Genomic DNA, 27,504 nt, shown 5'->3' on the forward strand with positions numbered 1-27,504 from the left:
AATAAAGTTCATACAGGAATAGAATGGGCCAAATTCTTCAGTGGATCCTTTTTACTTATGTTTTGGTTTTTTAAAATATATGTTTTCTATTCAGTTTTCTTTAATGTGCAAACTTAGCAATCAATGTGCAAACTCAGCAATAGTAAACGCTGAATATTGTGCAACTTCAGCAATAATAGTTTTCTAAAGAACTTATCTTAAGATATACAGGAGCGCCTCTACCGACATGCCATGTTTCAAATTTTTCTTCAGGGTCAAGGCTCCCAGCATGAGATTAGCAGGTAATTCTCATGTCGCACTCCATGAGAGTTACCTGCTAATCTCATGCTGGGATCTACTTGGTGCTAAGTTCTGTTCCTATTGGGCTCTCACTTGCAACCCCTCCCCTTGCCTTGGGTGCTCCTCTCTGTCCCTTTCTTCAGGGTCACACTTGCTTCTGCTACACATGGTTGAGCCCCCCCCCCTTTGATTAAGAAGTCTATTTACTGCACATATCAGCTGCATACACACACACATAAGTATCTGATCACATGCAAAGATAACTCTGTATTTCTCTCCTGGCAACTGAAATACTTCATTATCTTGCTTTTTCTTCATTTCTGCTTTCCAAACCTTTGACTATTTTTACATCATATTGCAGCCAAGAAACCTGTGCCCAGAGGTGGCCATACTCTGAGAAAACCTGCTAATTGTGAGTACAACTACTATATTTATTCAATAAAGCATACATAATTCAGAAAATTATAAGGACTTTCTATGTATGGGTTAGCATGCTGACGGTTTAGCTTTTCTGATAACTACATCCTCACATCTGGGACATGGCTGTACAAGATCAGTAAAAGTCTATATGAAATTTCAAAGATAGCAATGTATTTAAATGAACACCGAGAATCTTTGTGACCCTATCAACTTTCAATATAAATCCATCAAAGAGAAATAATTCCTTAGGAATATTATATCCAACTCTATCAAGCCAAAGTAATTTGGTTTTGTCTCTTTACATGGGCAAGATATCTGTATAAAGTTATAAGTATATTTAGTGGCAATAAATTCAAGAACAAATTCAAGGTGACTTAAAATTAGAGAATTATTGGTATACAAATCGATGCATTGCAAATGATATAAGAGAAGATAAGGTTCTATGGGTGATAGGAATTGTTCAATTTTTGAATGTTGAAGAGGTAGGTAATAGAGGTATGTAGGTAGGTAGTAGACTTGGTTTGGTATGTTGCATAATATAGGTATTGATGAGATAGGTCCGTAGTGTAGGTTCAGGGGTGATTGTCGGTAGAGTATATGGAGTCTCAGAGATGGGGCTTTAGCTTTTTACGAAATGTGGGATAGATTAGTTCGGATCTGATTGTTGATGGTATTCAATTGTTGGTAGAGTATATGGAGTCGAAGAGGTAAGTCTTTAGCCTCTTATGAAACGTTACCAAATTATTGCTAATTATTACCACTAATTGGCTCATTAGCCAGTTTAGGTGCATGTAAATTTGCACATCATTTATAGAATCCAGGGCCTAAAGGCGGATACTAGGATAATGTGCGCTGAGAGTGAATTCTACTATAGCAATGCCACATGCAACTGTTAGAGAATATTGGTGTAAATCTGTAGTTATGCACTTAACTTTATGCATATGCACTGTGTGCTACAGCAAGATTCCAGGTGTGCCACAAAAGAGATGAGTCACCAGTCACTGGCGGCACCGACACCTCACCTCCTCTCTGCTCCCCAGCGATGGAGGGATTTTCAAAACATGGCCGTTACCCTGGGTTTTGGAAGGCCCCCGAGTTCAGGGCCGCCTCTACAGGGCCTATGAGCATGCGCGGAGGTTAACGCGATGATGTCATGCACGTGACATCACCGATAGACATCCTTACATGTTCCGAGGACCTGTAGATGCGGTCCCGAGTTTAGAGTGCCCTGGCAGAAAAAGTTTGCCAGACACTGCGCTAGCTCAATGGCTGATGTAAATGTTCCATACCCTCCCTTGCAGTTTGTGTGCTATAGAAATTGCGTACACATTTTGGGTCTGATTCTATAAACAGCACCTAAATCATCTGGTGCCTAAAAAAAAAAAAGGTGCTGCCCACATGTCAATCACATATAGGTGCCATTTACAAAATCGCGGCTAGCGGCGCCTATGTAAAAACAGGTGCCTGAAATGTAGGCGAGGGTTTTAAAGGCCTACATTTCAGGCGCCTAAGTTTTTGGAGAATTGGGCTTAGCGGTACCTAACTCACGCTCCAGCCATAGAAACACCCACTTTTGCGATAGTTGCCTATTGCCCGATTACATTTTTTTCAACTAATTATTGAGGCCGTTAAGGGTATTTTGCCAATTAAGTTAGGCACCTAAGAGGCGCCTAATTTTAGGCACCCTTTATAGAATCAGCCCCTTTGTAGATACTAAGGGCAGTTACGTGTGTAATTGCTAATTAGCACCAATTATAGTCAATGATTGATTGTTAAAGCTATCTAGCATCTAATTATTCAGTTATTAACTGGAAATTTATTAAAGAATATCCCTGAGATAAACCTTTATTTTCCAATATGAACACATTTCTACTTCTGCTGCCAGTTTGTCCCTGTTTGGATTAAGGATGGTCTCTAATGTGAATGATACAACTCATAGTCTTTCATCGGTATACAGATAGAGTCATGTTTAGGTTACAGCACAGCCAGTGTAGTAACTGAATGGCTCTAAGAGTTAGGAGACAGGTCATGAAACTAACTGGTGGAATTATTTTAAAGGACATTTCTCAATTAACACCCAGTTAAATGGTGAAATTTGTTGTTTAGGATTAAGAGGCAGATATTCAGCTGGCAGCGCTCACCATTTTGCTGACCTGCCGCCAGCATTATGCCCAGAAATTCAATGCTGGGCCAATGTCTGAGCCTCAACATAGAATTTCCAGCATTATTCAACACTTACCAGCTATGGAGCTAAAGATAGGTGCTGAATATCGGCACTTAACCAGCCAAGTGACAATTCCATCCCCAGTTTTGCTTTAAGCACTAACCGAACAGTTTCAGCACCACTAACTGGTTACGGGCTGCTGAATATGACTGGTTAGCCCTGAACAGATGATTTAACCTGAGCCATTTCTGGACAGTAAAACTGCTTTGAATATCAATCCCTAATAGTATGGGTATAAAACAGTTTTGAAGAAGATTCTGGATGACAGGTCCATTTACAGGCAGACCTGGGTTTCACCACCAACTACATCTGAAAATAAATAACAGTGAAGGAACCTGCCAATTCAGATCTTTCAGGTACTTCCTCGAACTCTGAGTTAGAGACAAGATACCGCACTTAAAGGATAAACATGTGGATAAAGGCGAGTTAGTTGATATAGGGTCCTATTATCAAGGCGCGGTAGGGGTTTAACACGTGGAATACCGCGCATTAAACCGCCTGCTGCGCTAGCCGCTAACGCCTCCATTGATGAGGTGTTAGTATTTTGGCTTGCTGCGGGGGTTAGCGCGTGATGAAATGTCCTACGCACTAACTCCCGTAGCACACCTTGATAAAAGGAGCCCATAGTATATCTAGATTTCCAGAAGGCTTCTGACAAAGTTCCTCATGAGAGGCTCCTAAAAAATTAAAGAGTCATGGGCTAAGAGACAATGTTCAATTGTGGATTAAGAACTGGTTATCGGTCTGAAAACAGAAGGTAGGGTTGAATGGCCATTTTTCTCAGTGGAGGAAGGTAAATAGTGGTGCGCCACAGGGATCTGTCCTGGTACTGAAGCTATTTAACTTATTATAAATAATCTAGAAATTTGAACTATGAGCGAGGTGACTAAATTTGCAGATGACATTAAACTGTTCAAAGCCATGCAGACTGTGAAAAACTGCAGGAAGATATTAGGAAATTGGAATATTGGGTGAACTTCAACGTGGACAAATGTAAAGTGAGACTGTGAAAAACTGCAGGAAGACATTAGGAAATTGGAATATTGGGTGAACTTCAACGTGGACAAATGTAAAGTGATGCACATTGGGAAGAATAATCCAAATCATAGTTATCGGATGATAAGGACCACCTTGGGGGTAAGCACTCAAGAAAAGGATCTGGGTGTCATCGTAGACAATATGCTGAAGCCTTCCTTCCAAGATAATAATAATAATAATTTTATTTCTTATATACCGTCAAAGCCGTGGTAGTTCGAGGCGGTTTACAATACAGAAGGGCTGGACAGTCAGCAAATGGGTACAATCAGCAGATACAGATGCAATTAATATATGCAAGCATGGAACAAGTACAATATAAGGGGTAAAATGAAGGTGAGCAGGAAGGAAGGTAAGAAAAAAGAGATCTTAGGGGGCAAGGGTCGGGTAAGGGGTCTTAGGCTACAAATCAGTTAAATAGATTAGTTTTTAACAATTTTCTGAAGTTTAGGTAGGATGAGGAATGCGAGATAATGTTGCTCAGCCAATCGTTTAGATGACCTGCTTGGAAGGCTAGAGTTCTGTTCAGGTATCTTTTGTAACAGCAGGCCTTTAGAGTTGGATGGCTGAAGAGATAAGCTCTGCAAGTGGGTCTGGAAGATAATCTAAGGTAAAAGTATAAGGGGGCCGAACCAAGAATAGATTTGAAGCAGAGACAGGAAAACTTGAACAGCACTCTTGCTTCCAGGGGCAGCCAGTGGAGTTTTTGGTAGTAGGGAGTTATGTGTTCCCATTTTTTTAGTCCAAAGATCAGTCGATGCAAACAGAAATTATTAGAAAAGGGATGGTTAACAAGACTAAGAATGTTATAATGCCTCTTTATCATTGAATGGCATGACCTCACCTTGAGTATTGTGTTCGGTTCTGGCTTCCTTATCTTAAAAAAGATATAATGGCAATAGAAAAGTTCAAAGAAGAGCAACCAAGATGATAAAAGGGGATGGAACTCCTCTCATATGAGGAAAGACTAAAAAGGTTAGGACTCTTCAGTTTTGAAGAGAAAGCTAAGGAGAGATTCTCGGAGAGAACGAGAGCCAGAAGGCCTTGAGCATGCACAGATGCTCAAGGCCCAGCCAAGGCAAGAGGCGGGATCTTCGATGACTGGCACCGGCATGTCCTGTGGGTTGGTGCTGCGTGCTGGTGCCAGATGTCGTAAGGAGCTTGTTTGGGCGGGCAGGGAATGCTGCTTCCAGCATGGGGATGCAATGATGATTCTTGGGGGACGTTCGAGGGCAGGGGGGGGAACGATGCCGGTTTGAGCGGGGGGGGGGGTCTCACAAATTGAGTCAACGCTCGATTTGTGAGTCACGATTTGTGAGAATGTTTTGCTCATCTTGCAAAACACTCGCAAACCACGTTACTCGCAAACTGAGGTTTGACTGTAGTTATCTTCCAGTGGCCAGGCAAGATCCCGAGATATTCAGTACTAGTGCTTGGCTGTGGTCCAACATTGAATATCAGGGCCAACCTCAGCCTGCAGCAGTAGCACCTTGAAAATCACTGACTTACATGGGCTCAGTATCGAGCCCATAGTTTATTGTGCCTGTAGAGCAGGGGTGTCAAACTCAATCACATTAAGGGGCCAAAATCCAAAACACAGACCGCACGCCAGACCCCATCCAGTCTCTTCCCCAAAACCCACCCCATTATAATACTAATTATAACACAATTTTTTCCATTCATTTTTCATATATTGTATACACACACACAATATAATCTTATTAACAAATAATGGTAATGGTTAACCACAAAATTAAACTACACAAAACACAACATTCATTCCTACCAGAACACAGATAACCCCTATGCAAATATGGGACCAAAAACTAAAAGTACTAATATATTTTAAAAAAACACCCTGATTCAAGATTGTGCATGCAGTACAACCTCCAGAGCAGTGAAAAGATAGACAGCAGATTAAAATGCTCAAAACTCAATTCAAACACTAACTTGAAAATAAAACCATTCCCCCTACCTTTGTTTGTCTCCCTCCCTCCATGCTGTGCCTCCCTCTGGCGAGTGTCTAACCTTCTGGCTGGCTCCAACTTGGCCGTTTTTTGCGACTCGCAGTATGATGCCTCCGGTGTCATCTTGTAGCCGGCTCCCTCCTCACAACTGTAATGTGCACGGAGCCGCGTGCAGCGGCTCCTCGTCCATCCTGCACCTGAACCGGAAGCTTTCTCTCTGATGTCGCAACTTCAGAGGGAATGCTTCTGGATGAGGTGTGGGACGCCCGAGGAGCCACTGCACGCAGCTCCGTGCACATTACAGCTGTGAGGTGGAGGAGGAAGCCGGCCAAAAGGTAAAACTGAGGGCATCGGATCACAGGCCGCATAAAACAACCAGGCGGGCCGAATTTGGCCTGCGGGCCTTGAGTTTGACACCTGTGCTGTATAGTATTAGATGTAAATAGGTATGCAAATTGTTATGTGTGCTCATTTTTTAAAGGTGCCCTCTTTTTGGAACTTAGATGATTAGTAGTTCTAGGCTTTTCATCTATTGTATATTTTCATCTCTTTTCTTTCTTTTTTAAAAATTCTTTATTAGTTTTCCAAACTTACCAACAAGCGCATACAAATAACCATACAGATATTAACAATTAACAGCACTTATATTTGCACAAATATTAAAAATGAAATACCCTACATCCTCCCCCCTCCCTTACCCTCCCTCCCTATCTGGATGTGTGTGGAAAATTAAGGAATCCCGAGAATTAAGGATCTTATCAATTAATCACTCTACAATTTAACAAATGTTTCCAACAGACCCCAGACTTCTTTAAGCTTTTTATTGTTTCCCACCTGTTCCGCATTCATTCTCTCATATCTGTAATATAAGCACAATGTTTTCCACCAAAAGGAAAGGTTTAACCTGTCATAATTTTTCCAGTTCCTGGTTATCATTTGCATAGCAACCCCTGTCATAATCAAAATAAGTCTGCTTTTATGTTTGTCAATTGGATTCTTAGGTCTTAATAATGTTCCAAATAAAACCACCTTGTATGTCAATGGCATAGAAACACCAAGTATCAAATTACTCTTTCCCCATATTGATTTCCAGAAATTGAGCATCAAGGGACAATATAATAACAAGTGATCCAATGTCCCGACGTCAAGATGACAGTGCCAGCATCTATTAGATGTTGAACTATCCAACTTTTGTAAACGAACTGGGGTCCAAAAAATTCTATATAACAAAAAGAACCAAGTTTGTCTCATAGATGCTGATGCTGTATATTTCATTCTCTAAGTTCAAATCCGTGGCCATTGTGTAGCAGAAATATGCTGCTTTATTTCTATACTCCAAATGTCTTTTATGCTGGTTTAGGGTTTTTTTTTGCCAAATATTCAGATGTTAATTTGTACCATTTGGCGGCTTGATGTCCTTGAAAATTTGTCTGGAAACATAGGCCCGGTAAACTATACTGATTTTTTAAAATTACGCTAGTCAGGGAACCCCTTCTGAATGGCCTGCTTTAACTGCAACCATTTATAAGCTTGAGACTTTGATATGCCGAATGATTGTTGCAGTTGTAATAAATTTACCATTTTCTCATTTGAAATCACATCATCCAGAGTACGTATGCCTGCCTTCAACCAATGTTTCCAGAGGATTTTAGACTTGCCGATTTGTACCTTGGAGTTTAACATGTAGATTGCTGTATTGGAGTAGGAGTTAATGTATTGATAATCTCTTTTCTTTATTGATCTTTTGATGGCCCGATAGCATGCTCATGTTCCTTTGGTCTTCTGGTTCTAGTGGCACTGGCCTCTGCTGAGTAATGACAGTATAAATTTTTATTTGCAGCTATATGGGCTTAGTCCCCTATTTTTAAAACTGCTTTCCAGCTTATCTAGTGCAGTCATTATTGTAGTGACAGTAGCTACAATCCGTAAGTCCTCCAGAACCTGGAACTTCAACCTGGCCACTAGGGCCTCCTTTTATGAAGGTGCGCTAGAGGTTTTAGCATGCGCTACAATGCCACATGCGCTAACCCTGTGCTACATGGAATATACTAACGCCAGCTCTATGGTTAGTGTCTAGCGCATGCGGCATTGGAGCATGAGCTAAAACCGCTAGCGCACCTTCATATAAGGAGCCCTAGGTGTCACCACTGATTGATGTCAGTGCTTCCCTCCTAACCACTTGGAGCCATGAACACTGCCTCTGTAGCATACAGTAGATTCTCTGTTAACTGGAATTCAATTAACCAGAACTCTCAAGCAACCAGAAAAAAAATCTAAGAAATACTGCAATACTTTAAATAAAAGTGAAAATAAAATCAATTTCTGGCACAAATTTAAGTGTAAATTTGGCACGTCACACCTGAGTATGCTCATGCTTTGCCTACTACATGTCTGGTAGTTTGACATCGTATGGGGTATTGTATTAGTTAGGCCTATTTAATAGTAACTCTCAAGCATCCAGAAGCTACATTTATCAATTCCCATGGGTGCCGGTTAACTGAGAGTCTACTGTATATTACTAGATTGGGATGCGGAAATGTTGCCCAAGAAGGTGAGGACCACATGCCTTTGCCATATTTTTCTAATGCGTGATGGAATTATAGCATTGAAGAGAAACGGGACTGGAAGATAGGTCAATATATCACCCAGAATAGCATGATGGGTCTGAAAGAAACTTGCTGAGGTGAACTCTACCATAACCTGAGAAAGGCTGAGCTGATAGGGACCTCAAGAGGGCATCTAGTGGCCAGCTCGCTCCAGGCAGAATACTTTGTGCTTAGGTATTCCTAGACAGATGTGGGTATAATCTGTAGCCTGTTGCCTTTGTCTTCCTAAATTCCACAGCTCTGTTTGCAAATGCTCCAGGGCTTTCTGCTGCAAAAGTACCTTCTTGGCTGACCCTCCCTCTGTGCAAGGATTGTTTGTAGCACATAATTAAAGCTGCATTTAATTAAAGCAGAGCTGGGAGCCCGGAGTACAAAAATAAATGTATGGTTTTGTTGCTGACATGCCAGACCATCACAAAAATGCTTCATGCCGTTTCGTGTTAAGCCTAACAAGATGGAGGGAACTCAGAACTTCACAATTTGAATAACTAGTGCAACTTTGGCTGGTTCAGTTGTACCTTTGGATCAGGTTACCTTGGGAAGCCAGCATTCTCAGCACATGAGCAGCAGAGTGATCCTTTCACTCTTCAAGTTTCAAGTTTTAAGTTTTACTTAAAATTTGATTCTAACGCTTATCAAAAATTTCTAAGTGATGTACATCAGTAAAAAATAGGAAACACAATTATATACATACATATCCATACAACTGACTCTCACAAACTACACTAGACTAACTCAAAAACAAAAGGGAAAGGGGGCAAATCTACAAAGATTTATAATACAGGAAGACAGTTAAGGGTGAGGGGAGATAAAAACTAAGAATAGTGATTATAAGTTGTGCAAATTGGGGAAAAGGAACATCAGAAAATTAGCTATATTCTAATCATAAATTCCAAAAGCGTCCTTAAAGAGAAAACTTTTGAGGGAACCTTTAAATCTGTCCAATAGTCTCCTCCCTGAGGTAAATAGATAAGGAATTCCAAAGTTAGGGAGGCTGTAACTGAAAAAGGTGCAGTAACATCTGGGCTCAGCACATTCCAACACAGGACATTTCTGGTGCTAAGCCCAGTTTTACTGTGGCATTAAAATTGGCATTTTGGCCTTGATTCTATAAACAGCACCTAAAAGATAGGTGCCGAGGAATGTAGCCCATGGCGCTTGTCAATCTTCAGTTATTAGGTGCTATTTGTAGAATCGTGCCTAGCAGCACCTAAATTGGATCATCTCAGCAACATCTTCATACAGTACCATCCGTTCATCAATTATTTTATGACACAACACGCAAAACCATTTATTCTGTAGTCGCTCCCACATTATGGAATGCCCTCCCCATAGCTCTAAGACTGGAAACTAATTCTAACCATTTCATATCTAACCATAAAATCTAGGGGGCTCATAATCGAAACAGAAATACGTCTAAAAACCGGCCTAAATCGGCACTTGGACGCTCAGTAAGACAAGTTGTCCAAGTGCCAATATTTGATTCGGTTTTTAGATGACTTAGGCCATTTCAGTACTACTGTACGCTCAGAGCTAAAAGGGACATTTTAGGAGGAGTGGTGAGGGCAGGATTTGGGCGGGACGTGGGCAGACCTAGACTTAGTCGTACTGCAAATATAACCGAAAGTTTAACGAGGCTGTCTAGATGGAACTTATACTTAGCAACTTAGGCGATTGAAAACCAGGTCTAAGCGCCCAGAAGGTCTCCAAAGTGACCAGATAATCACTGTAGAGACATAGTACAGACCCCCACACACTCCACTCCCCCACCCCCACCGCCATAAAAATCGTAATTAAAACTTTACATATCTGCCTCCAGAACATCAGCACCTGGCATAGGAAAGCCTTGCACATTGACTTTGCAATTGTACTTTTTAAGGAATATCTATCTATTTTCGCAAATGCATTTTATTTAATTATTGTATAATTTTAGCTGTTTTTTGATCTCGTATTTTTATTCACTGTTTGTATATTTTTAGTACTGTATGTGAACCGCCTAGAACTATGTGGTAGGGTGGTATATAAAAATAAAATTATTATTATTATTATTAGTAGTAGTAGTAGAGCAGCACAGAGGTGGCTTAAGTAGTCTGGGGCTATTGGGGTTATAGACAGTTGGGTCTAGTAGGTTTGGGGAGTATTTTAGGGGGCTCACCATGACCTATAAGGGAGTTGTGATGGGATGTTTATATGGCACCCGTTTTGTGAAGTTCGCAGCAGTGCCCTGTAAGGTGCCCCACTACTGTGTTACCATGTCTGGGTGTCTAGTCCATCACTTTGTTGGCTCCTCCCACATCCAAAAAGTTTTGTTCTAGGCACTTTTGACTTGGACGAATTTTTGGATGGGAATAGGGTATAAAGATAGACGACTTAGCAGTCTGGATAATCAAATGGCTGGACGTATTTTTCAGGAATGGACTTTTGACACTGCTGACTTGGGGCAACTAGCGACTTAGGCCCACAATGGATTTAGATGTGTTTTTTGATTATGCCCCTCCACCTCTCTAAGGATGCTTTTAAGATTTAGACAAATGGTTCACTCAAGTCTTTCCCGTCTCCATAGCGTTCTTTCCATTACCTTTTCATTTTTATTTTTAGAATTGTAACCCTGCCCATTTAAATTTTTTGTTTGTATGTCCTTTCACCTGTTATTAATTATCCTTTTTTTAAATTATTTTGTACAATGTAAACCGCTTTGGTATTTAAAGCGGTATATCAAGCCATAATAAACTTGAAATTTGAATTTAGGTTCCAGTATCAGAATCTTAGATGCCCCCAGTGGTGTAGCAAGGATAGGAAGTTCCTAGGTGGTGGCACCCCCCTGCATCCTCCTTCTATGCCAATCTCCCCCCCCCCCCCCGCACCTTCTTCTCCACCTCTTGCTCTTTCCGAACCTCATGTCACACTTGTGCCCACCCTTCCAACCCAAAACCTCTGTAAATCTCCACCAGCACAAGCAGCATCTCTGTAGTATGTATTGGGATCTGTGGAGGGTCGATCAGGTTTAATTAGATTATTTGACAAATAGAAAATTTTAAGTTCTTTCCTGAATGTTTTGTAGTTGGACATTGTAGTCAACAGATTGGAGAGGTGGCAGTCTAGTTTCACTGCTCTGTTGGTTAATAGTCCGTCATATATATTTTTTGCTTTGTATGCCTTTGATTGGGGGGTGGGTAAAGTGTACATGAGTTCTCCTTGGTCTGGATGTGTTTTTCCTGATTAGATGGTTGCTCAGATAGCTTGGTCCGTTTCCATTTAGGGCTTTGAATAGGGTGCAGTAGAATTTGTATTGTATGCATGTTTGTACCGGGAGCCAGTGTGAATCTCGGAAAGCGGTGGTAATGTGGTCATATTTTTTTAGCGAGTATATTTTGGACTGTTTGTAATTGTTTTAGCATGTTGGTAGGGCATGACAGTTGTCAATCAACTGCTAGGCGCAGTTTATACAATCCTGCCTAATGGCACCTAGGCGTGCTTAGGCATCCTGGATGTGTCCTGGACGTAGGTGCCAGTATATTAGGCCAGGTTTTACCAGGCCTAATTTACTTGTGCCTAACTTGGACGCCTAGCAATGCCTAAATCAACCATACCTATTCTTTGCCCCTAACCGTGTCTGCTTTTCAGGTAGGTGTTGTAGGCCTCACTAGACACTGTGTAGAACTCCACACTTAACTTTTAATTTTATTGATTTAATTAATTATTCAATTAACTTTAATGGTGCAGTTAACTATCATGTCATTTAAACTAATTGAGGTAGTTTAAGTTAGGCATGAAGTTTAGTTAGGCATCGCTAAGTGGTCTCAATTATGGCACCGTTTATAGAACCTGGCCCTGGGGGGGGGGAATAAATAGGCGCCCAAAGTTAGGCACCTAACTTACACCTCCTTTTACAAAACCTTAGCGTGTTTTTTAGCGCCCTCCGGTTTAATTAGTAAATTGGCTTCAACAATGAGCTTTAATTAGTAAATTGGCTTAGGATTGGAAAAAAAAAAATTAATTGGGATATAGGTGTGATCCTAAAGATAGGCGTCTATCGCATGGCGCCTAGCAGCACCTAACACCACAGTAGACATGTTTAGGGGGTGGAGAAATATGTAGGCGCCACTAGGCATGATTCTCTAAAGAACTTAGGCACCTATAATATAGGCCTTTAAAACCCTACCCCCCCACACTTTAAATTACAGGTGCCTAAGTTTTAAGTTAGGTGCGATTTTGTAATGGGCACCTAAGTGTGATTGACATACAATAGGTGCCTAACTTTAGGCACCTATCTCTTTTAGGCGCCCATTACAGAATCTGGCCCTTAGTGCATGCAAACGAGCAAAATACCCCAAAACGCTTTAATGCGTTTTATGGTAATGTTTTTTTTCCTGTGCTAAGGGCTTAATTCCTTTAGTAAAGGGGCCCCTAAGATAGTAGCTCATTTACTCCCCTTTTATAAAACCACGCAAGCGGTTTTCAGCGCTGGCCAGCACACTGAATGCTCTGCTCTGACGGTCATAGAGTTCCTATAAGCAATGGAGCAGCGCAGAGCATTCAGCACGCTGGCCGGTGCTAAAAACATCTTGTGCAGCTATAAAAGGGGGGGGGGTGTTATATAGGCATCCATGTACTTCCTCACTTTTCCTCCGAGTCCCTTTTTTGCCAAGTCACACGCTTTAGGGATAATTTTTACAAAGCTTATTTTGGTGGGGTAACACAGCCTTCCCCCCCCCCCCCCAGAAATAAACACAAAATTGCTCAGGGGTATAAATACACAAAACCCTTCTGTACATCCCTTGGGTGAATCTCTTCATAAAGTTAATAAAAGTTATGTACTACTGATATGAAGCACCAACCTTTACACAGAATGAGCACAGGTATTCCTGGGATAGAGGCTGGGCATAGCAGGAGCAGAGCATGCAACACTCTGTCAGAGCCCATACCCTATGGAATGCTCTCCTATTGGACATCAGACTTGAAGAATCCCTGGATAAGTTTAAGAGCAAACTAAAAACTTTCTTATTTAGGGACGCATACCTGACATGAGAAAGGACCATATACTTAGTATACACGCTCAAGCACAGTAATGAATAAGAACCGCTTTTAAGAAGCATCATACCCCCTCCCCCTATTCTCTCCATGCCCTCTTACCTCCCTTTAAAATATTTTTTAAAAGTCTGACTATACTATGCACCTTCCTCACCCCGGATCCCCCTGTGTCAATATGTTAATGTCTCGTCTGTTATACATATTTCTATTATAAAATGTTCCGCTCAGCACCGAGCAGCAGCGCCAAATCACTCTCCTGCTCATGCCGCTCAGCCGAAGAAACTCGATCTGCGCAGCCGGTTAGCAGCGGGGCAGGAGTTCGGAAAGCTTGCTCCTGCCCGCTGTATCTCCACCAGTGATCGGCAGAGGTATAAGGATAGGGCAGGGAGGGGGAACAGGGAGCAGAGCTTGGGAGGGAGGGGGGAGGGGGGTGCAGAGTCTGACAGAGGAAGGAAGGGTGCTGGGTGCAGAGCCTGACAGGGCAGGGTACTTGAATATTAAGCCGCTCGACTTATATTTGAGTCAACCATTTTTTTCCTCCTTTTGGAGGGGAAAAGGGGGGTCTCGACTTATATTCGGATCGACTTATATTCGAGTATATACGGTAACCTGATGTAATTTTTAGATTGTCAGGGGGCATGAGAAGACTACATTCAGGAGACCAAAACAAAAAGAGGTTTGGTTTTTTTTTTCTCTTCATTGTTTAGATTAGGTCTTTCCTATTGATAATGGTGTTCTTTTCTTCTTTTAACTGACTGTATTGTGTTTTGTAAGCCACACTGATCTGTTGTAAACTGTGAGATATCAAGTTTTAATAAACAAACATGTTCCTGCACAAACTTAGAAAGATCATTTGCTCCTAGGCGGTTAGTTTTGAATTTTGGTACTAACTACAGCCTCGGCACCCTGAGATTGTGGGTTTGAATCCTGCACTGCTCCTTGTGACCCTGGGCAAGTCATTTAATCCCCATTGCTCCAGGTACATTAGACAGAGTGGGAGCCTGCCAGGACAGTTAGGGAATAATGCTTGAGTTCCTGAATAATTTGTAATCCTCATAAAATTGTAGGTTATGCAGAATATAAATTATTAAATAAAGTAAAAAGTAAAAGTAACTGAGTGAGAGCAAGACCTCCTGCCTTGAATACCTAGGTTTTGAATTCAGGTAAAGGGGATTTATAGGGGTTAAGGTATTGGGGAGGCTTTGGATAGAGGCAGAGTTTAAAATACATTCTTGGGGGAGCTGCAGGGAACAAAGATTTATGTTCAGGGGAGGTAGGACAGTAACAGAACATATTTCTTTTTTAAATTTAATAGACATTGTTACAGAGATGAGTCTAAGGGGTTATACGTTACTTTAAATCTTGCAGCTTGGGGTGCGATTGCGCATTGTCATGACTGGGAATGTGTAGTTGTCTCAACTACAGCTGTGTTAGTAACATTTCTGTGGGGGGTTATTTCAATTGCGTTGCTAAAGTACTCCATCAGATCCTGTGGGGATTTTCTCACAGCAAAGCAATGTGAAATTGTGTAGTTTTATCACAAGTTAGTAATTTGGCCCGTAAATGAGTAATTAGGCCCAGAAGCCAAAGCTGAGAAGGCTGCAGGAGTTCCTGAGAGCACCCTACAAGTTTGACTCTGCTCACAATCCACGAACTGGTCACAGCTGTGCCACTCTACAATAATGCCATACATTCATCTTTTTGTTTTATTCTAGGATGGCAGATATTTACAAAGTAAATATTTATTATACAGCTTAAAATACAGTGATGATGACACTTCAGAAAACCACAAATTCTTTGGCATGTTTTGCCTGTTTCCTCATTCATTCTGGGAGTCAGTAGAAACTTACTCTTGACGAAGAAGAGGTGAGTGAAGTCTTTTAGCAGCTGCTGTTTAATGCTAGGAGGGTCTCTCTGTAAAATGGAAGACCACAGACCAACAGCAATACATGTAAAGGAAACTAATATAATCAAATGTCTCTCCAGTCACCACATCCTACTAGCAATTGTTAATAGCATTTGTGTCTACTAAAAATTAACAAACTTTTAGGGCCCAATGTTTAGCCAGTTGCGATCAGCATTTGTTGACTGTCGCTGGTGCTATTCCTAGAAATTCAATGCCAGGCTCTGGCATTGAATTTCTGGGGATACAGAATCAGAGAAAACAGAACCAGTTAACTGGCTATGGGTTATCGCATAAAGGGGTCCTTTTACTAAGGTGCGCTAAATGATTTAGCGCACGCTAAATTGGTTAGAGTGCCTTAGTAAAAGGACCCCAAAGTATGTCAAATTGTAACCTGTCTTGACTGTATATTATGTATGTTAACCTATAACCCGTTCTGAGCTTGTTGGGGAGAACGGGATAAAAACATGAATTAAATAAAAAAAAAAAAAAAAGAAAGATAGGATTGACTTTTATGAGATCCTATTTATGCGGTTATCTTGGCCAGTTAAGTGCTGAATATTACATTACATTACATTTCATTAGGGATTTCTATTCCGCCATTACCTTGGGGTTCAAGGCGGTTTACAAAAGATTAATAAAATGGGGGTTACAATGGGAGAACTATTGATTAACTAGAGAGGTAAGTAGTAGATCTTTTAACATTTCTCGGGTTGTTAAGGGTAAGGCGGCTTACAAAAGAATTAAAAGGGGGTAACAATGGAAGCACAATTGTTGTTACTAGTGAAGTAAAGAGTAGATCAATTGTCAATTTTAGAGTTATTAAGAGTACGTGATGTTATGGCTGCTTCAGGAATTTCTTGAAAAGTATTGTTTTTATTTCTTTTCTGAATGTCTTGTAGTCTGGGGTGGTCATCAGAAGAATGGAGATCTGGTTGTCCAGTCTTGCGGCTTGAGTGGCTAGGAGGCCGTCGTGTAGTTTTGATCGTTTTACTTCTTTGATCAGGGGAGGTATGAATAGGGAGTGCGTTTTTCTGTGTCTGGTAGTGGATGCTTGGATGAGGCGGTTGTTCAGGTAGGATGGGCTGTCTCCGTTTAGGGTTTTAAATAACATGCAGTAGAATTTAAATTGTATTCTTTCTTGGTTGGTTAAATATGTATATTTAACCAACCAAAAGTGCTGGCTCTGGCTGGGGAGTGCCTCCAGAATAGCTGGTTTGTTTTGGGTGATAACCAGACATCTTCAATAACATTATCCAGTTAAGTGCCCCTGAACAATGTTCCCTCTAAGTCGAGCAGGAGTCTGCCACCTCCTTTATCCTTTGTCACACCCTTTACCCCCTTCCTTTTCGAGACTCCCATTTAATTCTTGGGATGGTATTTGATTCTGCACCATCTTTCAAACCTCAAGTTGACTCTGATGTCCAATATGCTTTTTATTTCCCGTCATCCTATCCGTCCCCTTTGGCCTTTTCTTGATTTCTCACTTGTCTATTCGTTCCTTCTCTCTATTGTTATCTCACAAGTAGACTACTATAACTCACTTTATGCAGGTCTCCCTCTTCAAATCTAAAACAGCTTCAACTAATCCAGTCCACTTCGATAAAGCTCCACCACATCACCCACCATTTTGATCACGTCACCCTCCTTCCTCATGCAGAGCACTGGCTCCCTGTATAAAGTTTAAGCTTCCGTGTTTGGTCTTTAAATCCAGATATCCTCCACCTCGCCCTACCTTAGCTCACTCCTTATTTCTTACAGTCCCTTACGCTCTTTTCATTCCTCATCGTCAAACCTTCTTATGGTACCCTCACTCCTATCCTTTAGCCTCACTATTTCCCATGAAACTAGTATCAGCTATTTAGGCCCTTCCCTCTGGAATGCTTTACCACCCCACATCTGATATGAGCCTTTCTATTGAAAATTTAAATCATTACTCAAGACTCACCTATTTCTAGAATTATTTAGTTCATCTCCATCATGAGTAGGGCTACCAGATGTCTGGATGTACTTAGACATGTCCTCTTTTTAGAAGTCTGTCCAGGTGTCCGGATTGCTTTTCAAAACCCGGCACTTTGTCTGGGTTTTGAAAAGCTTCAAGCTCAAAAAAAAAAATAAAAAATTTTTGTAAACATGTAATTGTCTTCTTGTATTAATAATTGGGAGGGGGGGAAATGATTGTTTTATGTATAAATTGTGTATTTAATAGTGCGTTTTATGAAATATTTATGTTCAAGTAATTGTATTGCACTGTCAAAGTTTAAAAATCAATAAAGATTTATTAAAAAAAAAAAATAAAGAAAAGCTTCAAGCTCGGGGCCACATCTGGAGAGCATCTGCATATGCACAGATGCAACACAGTGACATCACATGCATATGCGTGGAGGCCCTCCAAATGTGGCTCCGAGCTCGAGGAGAAGAGGTTCAGGGGGGCAGGGCTGGGTAGAACCTGGTGGGCCTGGGGACAGGGCCATGTGTCCGGATTTTACTATTGTAAAATTTGGTAACCCTAATCATGAGTCTTTCTGTGTCCCCCTCCCCCTGCTTATTTTACTACTATTGTAAACTATATAGTTGCCTTTTTTTTTTTATCACTTGCAGTATATCAAGTTCCTGGAAATAAATACATATAGTCCTGTCAGTTGGGTGGGTGCTGTTTTACTGTTATATTTTCAATAGAGGGACAGGCAAGCTCTGCAGAATTCTAGAGAACCTGCCTATCCAATGTGATTAAAAACACAACATTGAAGCACCACCCCCTTACTGGCAGCTGTGCAGCTGGAGGACTCCCACTAAGCTTAGAGCAGTAGTCTCAAAGTTGCGGCCCGCCAGGTACTATTTTGAGGCCCTCGGTATGTTTATCATAATCACAAAAGTAAAATAAAACAGTTTCTTGATTATATGTATCTTTAGCTATAAATTACAATGTTATTATTAAGACAGCCAAAAGGAAAGATTTCTAAACTACAGTATAAAGAGTTTTATCTCATGCAAAATTGTCAGTTTTTTAATGACATTAACTATTTTTTTCTGAGGCCCTCCAAGTAGCTACAAATCCAAAATGTGGCCCAGCAAAGGGTTTGAGTTTGAGACCACTGTCTTAGAGGGAATAGTGCTCCTGAATATGACTAGTTAGCCATATTTCTGGCCAGCTAAATTGCTTTGAATATCAAGCCCTTAGTTTCTCATTATCAGATGAGAAAATGCCCTAAGATAACCTCTAGAGACTATCCCTGCTAAGAAAACGAAAACCTACAACAGTGTTTGCCATACATGTTCTATGTACAAATGAGGTTAATTCAAAACAAGAGTGTTTGAATACTGCAAGTCTGAGTCCTTACAACAGTGTTTTGTTTCCCAACCAATCTGCTCTCAAATCTAGTCTGAGGTGCTTAAATCCAGACCAGCACATCACAGACACTAGTGGTGGATATTATAGGTACAGCTCCCATAATGCTTTGTAGACATACTTATACCTATCAAGTGCAACAAGCAGTATTTATAAATAATCAGCACATAATATAACTTTAGATTAAAAAAAAAAGCAGAGCACTGACTGAATGGTGGATTCAAGGCTTCCCCAGGAAATCTCCCATTCTGCCACAGTTATTTATATATGAATGGATCAGGATGGGCAATCTCCTGGGGGAGCCTTGAACCCATGGCCGGATTAAAGGATAGGCCCAGTAGGCATGGACCTAGGGCCCGAAATGGTCAGGAGGGCCCGTCGGTGCGGTACTTTAGGGCCTCACCCTTGCTGGCAGCAGCAGCAGTGTCGTCATCGTCCCAGGCCCCCCTCCCCTGACCCGACCCAACCCTCCTATCTCTCCCTCCCTCCCATCACGAGTCACTAAACAGCACCGCAGCTCTCTAAGCAGGCTGCTTTGCGGCTTTCTCCTGCCAGTGATTCCCTTTGGCAAGTCACTGATGATGTCATCAGAAGGAGGAAAGGGAGTAGGGAGCAGACTTGCTACACCCAACTGGAAGGAGAAAGAGAGGGAGAAGGAAGATGAGGGAGGGAATGAAAGGAGATGCCAGGGCTTGGAGGGAAGGGAGGGAGGAAGAGATGCCAGAGCATGGAGGGAAGGAACAAGATATGCCAGACCAAGGAAAAGGAAGGGGGAAAGGAAGGAGGAGATGTCAGAGCATGGAGGGGGAGAGAGAGATGGAAGAAAAGGAAAGGAGATTGATGCCAGAGAATCAGGGAAGGGAAGATACCAGACCATGGGGTGGGAAGGAAAGAAAGGAGAATTTTAATACATTTTTACTAACTTTGAAAGACCAAAATCCCGTTTCTCAGGTGAGGGCAGTATAATGTAACAGCAGTATACTATATTGACTTGAAGAAGAAGGCTATGGCCTCTGAAAGTTAATTGAAAAATGGATTAGTCCAATAAAATGGTATATTCTTATTTTCAATTTTTGTTTTATTTATATTTGTTAATTTGTAAAGTGGTGATTGGCAGTATTTTCAAATTTACATCTGCTATACAGTATTTATATTTTGCAGAGTATTAGGAGGCTATGTGTCATTGTTTCTGTGGTGTTTCACTGTATGCATTTTGGCTTCTTGGTGGTTCAGTTTAACCTTTATCAACATATTTCTATTTTTAGTTTGTGATTACTTATTTCATACTGGGTGAGGGTGTATCTGTGTTCTGTGTGTATGAAAGACATGGTTTTCTGTTAGCGGTGACTAGCCTTGTTTGGCGAAATGCATCGGGCATGGTTCTTGGGAGCACTTTTAATAAACCTGATTTGAATCTCCTTATTTTCTGCCAATCTTCTTTTGTTTCATGTTGGATTCTTTGGTGGACTGCTTGTCTTGCTGTTTCGTTACAAGTTAACATACATGGAGTAGAATGTACTAGTGGAGTTACAGATTTGGTTGTTCATACATACATATGGGTTACAGTTGGTTGACGTAGAGTGAGGCAGTTGAGAAGCGTTGTAAACTTGGTTATTAATATAGACTTATATTTTGGATAGTATTACTGTTTTACAATATATTTGAACACTTTTATTTACATATGGAAAGAGTTCAGAGTTAAAGTCCTGGGTAAGTAGGTGGGAAGGGAAGGAAGGGTGTTCAGGGATTACATAGAAGAAAAACTATGCACTGGTATGCTATTCTTTGTTTGTTTTGAATTTTAAAAAAGAAATAGAAGTGAATAATAAAACAGATAAATAGGGGCGGGGTGTGGGTGGGGCAGGAGGCAAGGGGCGGGGCAGGGCAGGGCCACGGGGGCCCCAGTATACTTGTGTGCCTAGGGGCCCTCGAAGAATTAATCCTGCCCTACTTGAACCAACCATTCAGTCAGCATTCTCTTTGTTTTGGTTTTTAAAAATCTAAAGTTACAGTCTCTCAGATTCTATATATGGTGCCCAAAGTTAAGAAGCACATTTCCACATACAGTTTACATTTCTTGTACAATCCTTCTGGAGGCTGAACTTGTGGGATCTTGTATCCTCTTTATCCTTGGCTGCAGGGCTAATGAAACTTGTTCCCTCCCCTCTAGGATATCTGCATGGTAGCTTCCTGTCATGCTCAGTTTGTTCCTGCAGCCTCGCTGCATGGGTGAAATCAGTCTCTTCTGCTTGTGATTTGTTTTCAATTCCTAGTCTTTATTTGATTTGTTTTGCTGGTTTTCCAAGTGTTGCGGATCAACTCTGTGGGAGTGATCCTTCAGCAGGAGATCGCAGACATTTTAAATTTTGTCTGCTTCTAGAGGGTGCTCTGTAGCAAGCCCTCTAGACAGCCTGCAGATTGGATCAGGCCTCCGGGATTGGGAGTCATCTTTCCCCTGGTTCATCCACAAAGGGGTGCCCAATAGGTCGATCGAGATCGACCAGTAGATCGCCAGGGCAAAGTGAGTCGATCAGACTCACTTTGCCTTGGCAATCTACCGGGCCGATCAGCCTTCCTCTCCCCAACGTCCATTCTGCCATCAGAGAGGAAGTTTGGGCCAGCCAATCGCTGCCTGGCCGAGCGGAACTTCCTCTCCGACGGCAGAACTGACGTAGGGGAGAGGAATGCTGGTCGGCCCTCAGGGAAGCAGAGAGAGCTTGGTGCGGCGGCGGTGGCGGCTTGGGGGCCTGTTCCCCGATGGTGGTAGCAGTGGCTTGGTGGAGGGTAGGGAGAAAGAAAGAAAGGGGGCAGGCAGGGAGACAGAAGGAAAGAAGGGAAACAGAAAAAAAGAAAGGGGGCATTAAGAGAGAAAAAAAAAGAAAGGGAGGCAAGGAGAGAGGAAGAAAAAGTTGGGGAGGGAATGAGGTCTGGAGGAGAGGAAGCATAAAGGCTGAAAGAAGGGAAGAAAGATTGGATGCACAATCAGAAGAAGAAAGTGCAACCAGAGACTCATGAAATCACCAAACAAGGTAGGAAAAATGATTTTATTTTCAATTTAGTGATCAAAATGTGTGTGAATTTATATCTTCTGTCTATATTTTGCACTATGGCCCCCCTTTTACTAAACCACAATAGCGGTTTTTAGCGCAGGGAGCCTATGAGTGTCGAGAGAAGCGCGGGGCATTCAGCGCAGCTCCCTGCGCTAAAAACTGCTATTGTGGTTTAGTAAAAAGGGAGGGGGTATATTTGTCTATTTTTGTATGGTTGTTACTGAGGTGACAGTGCATAGAGTCATCTGCCTTGACCTCTTTGAAAAAACCCCGGAATAGGAATGATAATTAACATTTTCTCAGCATACAGTGTGCTTTGTGTTTATTTTAAATTTTATTGTTGGTAGATTATTTTGACTTGGTCATTTTAAAAGTAGCTCGCAAGCCCAAAAAGTGTGGACACCCCTGGGGTAGAGCATAGGCTGCTATGGTTCTGTGGAGGTATGCTGGGATTGGAACTGGACCGCGTGTCTTCCCTAATTTCCCTGAGGGGTCCTGGTAGTCGTGATCTGCGATGACAGGGAAGGTGAGCCGGTCAGAAGACCTAAAATATCCAGTTTAATCAGCTCCTGAGGTACTGATCTCCTTGCTTGTACTGTGTATTGCAGGCTGCCATAGACTTTCATTGCTACACATGTCTCTGTGGTGTCTCTGAGTCACAGAGTTGGGGTGCTGAAATAGGGGATTTGGATCGTTTCCCTGCATGCCCTGGTCCCCCCCACCTGTAAAATTGTAAAATCACCAATTTTTGCGGTTCCTTGAGTTTTTCCTGGTCAGTTTTAAGGCAAAATCGGGACACGCGGTGGCCATCTTGGATTTTTATTAAAGTTTTCAAAAGTATATTTTTTGGATTTAGAATCTTTGATTTTGCTCCAAATTTCTCAGATGGCCACCTCAGAACAGGATGGCATGGATTCATGCCATAAATGTGGTGGATTTGCAGCCATGTATTACATGTGCTGCAGCTCGCGAGGGGCATAAACCATATATGGATTCCGCACTATCCTCCTCTGGAGAGACCCCGCTTTCCTCCGATTCTGCTGTAGACGCGATTCCAGCATCCGGGATGCCAAAATTGGGTGAGGAGGGCTCTTTCGTGAAACACAAGTGCAGTTCCGGGGAAAAGTCTCATAAGACTTCTAGACATTCCAATTCTGAGTCCCGTGGATTGGCTCTTGTCGCCGGTGACTAATTTCTGCTGGAATTTGTGGATATGATATATCAGGCTTTCAGGAGAAAAAGGGCTATGCCTGTCTCTCCCTCTCAGACTCTGGTGCGCCAGTCTGTTCAACCTTTGGATTCCAGCATGTCCATTCGCTCCCTTGCTGGTCCACATGAAAGCAAGCAGCAGCTCCCCGCCATTGCTTCGGTACCTGCGTCAATTTCTATGCCGTTGCTGTCACATGGTTCTTCGATGAGGTTAGCTGATGTAGCTAACTTAGCAGATCTAGGGGATTCCCAAAACACTGATTTTCGCGATCTGGGAGAGGATCAGATGGTTCTTTAAGTCCAGTTGCCTCCCTGATTCCGCTTTCCTCTGCATTTCCAGACCATGCAGACTTGGTGGAAATTCTTTTGGAGGTTTGGGAGGCCCCGGAGGGTCCCCTGAAGTGTGCTAGGGCCATGGCTAAGTTATATCCCATGGCATTGGAATTTTCCAAGCGCTTAGTCCCTCTGAAGGTGGATTCGGTGGTGGCTCAGGTCACTAAACATACCTCTTTGCCCTTGGATGGAGGGGTTGCCCTGAAGGATGTCCAGGACAGAAGAGTGGATTTTGTCATGAATCGTCTTGTTGATCCGTTGTGGCAGGAGTGCGAGCTGCAGCAGCCACTTCCTTTGTGGCCCGAGCATGTCATACCATTTGCAGGAGCCAGTCAAAGAAGCTGCTGAGAACTGAGTAAGAGCATCAAAGCGTGCTCCCGCTCATTGCCGCTCAGCGGCAGAAGAAACCAGCCGTGACCGGCCTGGTTAGCAGAGGGACAGGAGCCGGAAAGCTCACTCCTTCCCGCTGCATCTCTGGACCATCAGGCCAGAGGAAGTAGGAGAACGGGTCAGAGTGCAGAGCAAGCGAGGGAAGGGGGATGAGTGCAGAGTCTGACAGGGGAGGGAGGGAAGGGGCAGGGTGCAGGGGATAGCTTTTTACCCCTCCCTATTGTTTTTTTCCCTTTTACTGTGCTCTTTTCCTCAAAGATTGTAGTTCTTGCCTTTCCTAACTGTGTGAAGTTAGTACATATGTTTTGTTATGTGTTTTATGAACCTATCCTGGTTATGTTTAGTATTTTTAATTTTAATTTGTTTTTATGAAACTTTTTACTCTGTATACCGCCTAGAAATTTGATTAAGCGTTATAAAAATTTTTTTGATAAACTTGATAGGGAGTTGGGAAGGCAGGGAGGACAGACGCTCAGGGGTTTGGGAATGGCAGATACTTCACATACTGGGAAAGGGTTGGGAAGGACAAATGCATGGGCGGGAGGATTAGGAAAGGAGGAAAAGAGATTCTGCACAGGTGGAGTAGTAGGAAGGGAGAGAAAGAAATACTGCCGGTGGGGGGAGAGAAAAGGAACAGAGAATTGTTGGACATGGTGGTGGAGAGGAAGGAGGGAGAAATGTTACACTGGGAGGGAAGAGAGATGACCCAAAGAAGGGGGAGATGTCTGACCACTGGAATGGGAAGGAGAGAGAGCGATGCCAGACCATGGAAGAGGAGAGAGATTCCAGGCTATGGGAAGGAGAGGAGAAAGATGCTAGACCATATGAAGGGGAAAGGGGGAAAACAGAGATGTCTGACTATGGTAGAGGGATGAGATGGTGCATAGGGATGGAGGGGAAGGGAAGACAGAGGGAGGAGATGGTATACATGGATAGATGGGAAGGGAAGGCATGGAAAAGTAGATTTTGAGAAGAAAGCAGAAAAATAGCATAAATTGCAGGCCTGTCTTTTGCTGCTATAACTTAGCCAGTTAGCTGATGACTATTTGCTTAGCCAGCTATATTTTTAGCTTCTAAAAATAGACCAGAAATTCAATGCTGGTTGCCGGATACGGCCCGGTATTGACTTTCCTTGTTTGAATATTGGCCCCATTGTGTTTAGGTGACAATTTCTTTGGTGAAGGGTACCACAAGTCAGATTACAGAAAACTGCTCCACTGATCACAAGTTATCCATTCGTGCACCAGAACACACATCTGTATTGTATAAGATTTATACAGATTTTTTTTAAAGATAATAATACCAGTAGTTCTACCACGCAAGATTCCAGTCATACTTCATTCTTCACAGGCATTCAAAATTTTTCTCAGTGTCCAAAGCTGAGAGAACAGAAAGAACAATCCGCTGCAACATCTTCCAATGTAAGAAACAAATTTTTGACAATTTGCCTTTGGGGGGGGGGGGGGGGCGAGTTTAGTATTTCAGAGAGGTTTTGCATGCAATAATTTTGGCCAGATGGGTTCTCTGGATTATAGATCAAGTTTGCAAAATTAATTTCATCATAATCCCATCAAGTCAACCACCTACTGAAAGATTGTTTTAGTTGCCCATGCAAATTTCTAGGCTGGCACCAATGGTAAAAGAGCTACTCTGATCAAAAGCAGTGAAGCAAGTTCTTTCTCAGGGCAGGAATCTGGGATTCTACTCAAAATATTTATTTATTAAAAAAAAAAAAAAAAGGAAGGTGGCCTTCGTCCAGTACTAGATTTCTGACATCGTTATATGTCAAGATGGAAAAATTCAAACTGAATTACCTCTCTGCCATGCTTCATCAACCAAAACAATTGACTTTCTAGATTACAAGAATGCTAGTGGACACATCCTAGTCCATCTCTATCACTGGAAATTTCTTAATTTCAAGGTAGTCAATCAACATTATCAATACAAAGCTCTCTTTAGCCTCATCATCATTCCAAATGTTTACCAAATGCTTTGCAATAGCTGTAGTTCATTTATACAAAGAATTTCCATCTACCCTTTCTTTTTTTTTAACATGAAATTTTATTGAAAAATTTTTCATCAGATACAAAAATAAAAGAAAACTAGAGTTGAAAATCTAACACCAATACCAACAGACTAGTGAGATATATGAGAAACATTAGCATAATATAAATAAGTATTGTGAATCAATAACAATAATGCAATAAAAAATTGATGTAAACTACTCAATAGTAAAATATTATATGAATTAAAAGGGGAAAGATGAAGAAAGAAGAGAGGAAGGAGAAGAAATTAAAGAAATAGGAAGAAAAAGAAAAAAGAGAATAAATCTGTCAGAGGCAAGAGAGAGAAAAAAGAAAGAGACAGAAAGAGTCCAGAATAGTAAGTCAGAAAATTCATAGAGATTGCAAGGAGGTCTCATAAATGGCCCATTTCCGGACAAATTTAGTATTCAGAGGCTGAGACGTAGAGATTAAATGCTCATGACTGTTTTGTAGGAGGACAGATTGCCACCAAAAATGGATGCTTAATATATCGAACGATTTTCAATTAGATAAAATCAATCACAGGGCAATTATTAAAAGGGTGTTAAATAAGGCATGTTGAGAGTCAGGAAGCTGAACAGTAGGGGCCTCTGATTTGAGCAGAATTACAGTAGAAGAAATGGAAAATTGTATGCCAAAAATAACTTGTAGAACTGACCAAACTTCAGTCCAGAAAGTTTGTAGACAGGAGCATTCAAATAATTTCTTGATAATTGTTTTATATCTGTATACATAAGAATATGATCCATACTTCTACTACAACACTGAAATTGCTACGATTTCTCTTCAATAGCAGATATCTAGGGCTACTTTTACTAAGGTACGCTAGTGGTTTTAGCGCACGCTACAATGCTGCGCATGCTAAAAGCTAACGCCTCCATAGAGCTTGCGTTAGTATTTTTCATTTAGCGCATGGGTTGTGCGTGCTAATCTTAAGCGCGCACTAAAAACGCTAGCGCACCTTAGTAAAAGGAGCCCTTAGTCTTATTATCTATGGAATTTATAGGTGTATATCTTGGAATTCTGCCACAGCCTTCTTACCTCCAGGATCATATCCAGACTATCATCTTAGGGCAAAGAATAGCTATCTGTGAGTAATTCAAATTTCACACATCACAACACAGAAAACCTTTTATCTCATTTGACTTAAATAAACCAGCAGCCAGCATGACCAAGCACCCTTTCCAAGTGGATATTGAACTGCATAGAATAACCTTTTGCAAACACAAACTGGAATCTCCTCACTAGGCTCAATCAGACCCCCATCAACTCAGAGCAAATCAGCCTCAACTGCAAATTGATGGTCAAACTCTCTTCAGGATATTTGAAAAGCTGTTATGTGGTCTTCTGTCCACACTTTTACATACTATGTTGCCTTGGCCATTCCCCAAGATTAGATGTGGCATATGGACAGTCTTCAATACCATCCACTCTACTGTTCTTTTCTTGGGTTACTGGGTTTCTTGGGTTCTTGGGTTTTTTTCCTTGGATATGAACTGGCTAATGGACCCCAAGTGTCAGTGAGGGAAGTCTAGTGTCTGCCAGGAGATGCATCTAGTCCAGAAGCCTTTCATTTTTGATACCACTCTCCCTGCCTACTTCGCCAAGGTCATAGGACCTTTTGTGCCAGTGATAGAGGAACATTCACAGAGCTGGACAAGGG

At 41.7% G+C, this 27,504-nt stretch overlaps 1 protein-coding gene across 1 annotated transcript in view; it reads right to left on the minus strand.

Annotated features, from left to right (window-relative positions):
• Window positions 1-27,504, minus strand: part of HDAC7 (histone deacetylase 7) — a 543,111-nt gene that overhangs the window by 320,807 nt on the left and 194,800 nt on the right. The gene's annotated exons all lie outside the window — the stretch shown is intronic.

Source organism: Geotrypetes seraphini, chromosome 3 (assembly GCF_902459505.1).
Source record: "Geotrypetes seraphini chromosome 3, aGeoSer1.1, whole genome shotgun sequence".
Classification (NCBI taxonomy): domain Eukaryota; kingdom Metazoa; phylum Chordata; class Amphibia; order Gymnophiona; family Dermophiidae; genus Geotrypetes; species Geotrypetes seraphini.